General features: G+C 48.5%; 1 protein-coding gene across 1 annotated transcript in view; it reads right to left on the reverse strand.

The window, feature by feature from the left end:
* Positions 1-1,902, reverse strand: part of TECRL (trans-2,3-enoyl-CoA reductase like) — a 43,157-nt gene that overhangs the window by 38,161 nt on the left and 3,094 nt on the right. The gene's annotated exons all lie outside the window — the stretch shown is intronic.

A 1,902-nucleotide genomic window follows, 5' to 3' on the forward strand; every position in this document is an offset into this window, starting at 1 on the left:
GCTGCATCATTAGCCACTTTAAACCCCTCCAATCCATACATGAAGCAAACTGACACCCACCATAAAGATGTGGCACGACCACGAACACGAAGCCAAACAACAGCAATGAAGCTCACCATCTCAAATCCCCCTGCAACTCAGACTAACCTGAGCACAACAAAGCCCCCACCCAAACAGAACACTCCCCCATCCAATCAGAACACAGCCAACGCCCCATCCAATCAGAGCACAGCCAAGCTCCTTAACCAATCAGAACACACCTCCACCCAATCAGAACACAGCCACGCTCCCACCCAATCAGCTCAAACCCCACTGGCAGTTAAAAGGAAGAAACAGCTGCGATCACACACACTACTCCCAGAAGCACGAAGCTGAAGACACCAGCCTGAAGATGACGAATGTGACTTCGTCAAAACGTCGCCAAGACACTTCTAATTCTACGTGGGAGAAAACCCGAATAACTAAAGACGTACATACAAACACCCGCGAAAACCTCAGAAAACATATATATATATATTAAAAACAGATGAATGATTCCTGGGTACATTCATGGTAAAAACAAAAGAAAGTGAACACCAGGAAGAATTAAAAACTATAAAAGTTTTAATAAGTTAGAGTCCAAGCTTTCACCAGCCACTGCTGGCATCATCAGGGATCTATATAGGTTAATGGGAGCGCCTATTTATGGTCAAACTACTTTTGCACCCGACCCACGGAAGACGTGCTGACAGTTTCAACTCGTTTTTCCACACCATTGCTTCCTTCTGTTGGATTATCATCCGGGAGCGAGTGACTGCTCCCAGGGCAAACCCCGGAGGATGCCAAGCACATCTGGCATTAAGGGCATGGAATACCCGTATCCATAGACCTCGGAAGAGGTGGGAGGAGGGGGGAAACTCCCCTCCCCAACACCCCCTGAACAACGGTGAAGCAGGCGTTTGCCAGCTTGGGCACTTGCCCAGGATGGAGCACCAGTGCCCCCGACGGACAGAAGAACCCATTGACAGCAACGCTCCGGCCTCGAGCAGATTGAGCGTCCCGTCTGAATGTGGGGAAGGGAAGAACCTACTGCGAATGCATGCCAACGTACGGCACAGCTGCCACCAGGAGGATCGTTTTTCTTTACCCCCCGCCACCCCCGTCGGTCCCACACCTTTGAGTATCCCTGTGGCACCACCGGATGAATTGAGATCGTCTATGCATCTTCTGGGGTTTGCCCTGGGAGCAGTCACTCGCTCCCGGATGATAATCCAACAGAAGGAAGCAACGGTGTGGAAAAACGAGTTGAAACTGTCAGCACGTCTTCCGGAATCCCCAAAACCCCCGGCGTGCCTGGAAGCACGAAGAGGGGGAGGTGAACGGCCCTGTTGTGTTTCAGGGACAATCACACGCTCCCGGATGGCCGCCCTGCGAACAAATACGGCGCCTCCCATGGGAAGAGGAGGGGAGGGAGAGCAATGCTGCCCCATTTTAGGAGCAGTCACACGCTCTCGTGCAGCCGCCTTGCAGACAAATGAAGTGGCCTCAGCAGGAAGAAAAAGGGGGGAGACGGGAAGTACGGGAAAGAGTGGCAAGTTGTGTGAGGATAGGAACAGCGCAGGCAAGTTGGTTAGTAAAACAAAAAGAGTATCAGAACGCCGATTGGCTGACGGAATCCCATGATAACATCCATGGGTTGGGTGCAAAAGTAGTTTGACCATAAATAGGCGCTCCCATTAACCTATATAGATCCCTGATGATGCCAGCAGTGGCTGGTGAAAGCTTGGACTCTAACTTATTAAAACTTTTATAGTTTTTAATTCTTCCTGGTGTTCACTTTCTTTTGTTTTATATATATATATATATATATATATATATATATATATATATATATATATATATATATATATATATATATATATA

Source organism: Protobothrops mucrosquamatus, unplaced genomic scaffold, assembly GCF_001527695.2.
Source record: "Protobothrops mucrosquamatus isolate PMUCROS unplaced genomic scaffold, P.Mucros_1.0 scaffold1514, whole genome shotgun sequence".
NCBI lineage: Eukaryota > Metazoa > Chordata > Lepidosauria > Squamata > Viperidae > Protobothrops > Protobothrops mucrosquamatus.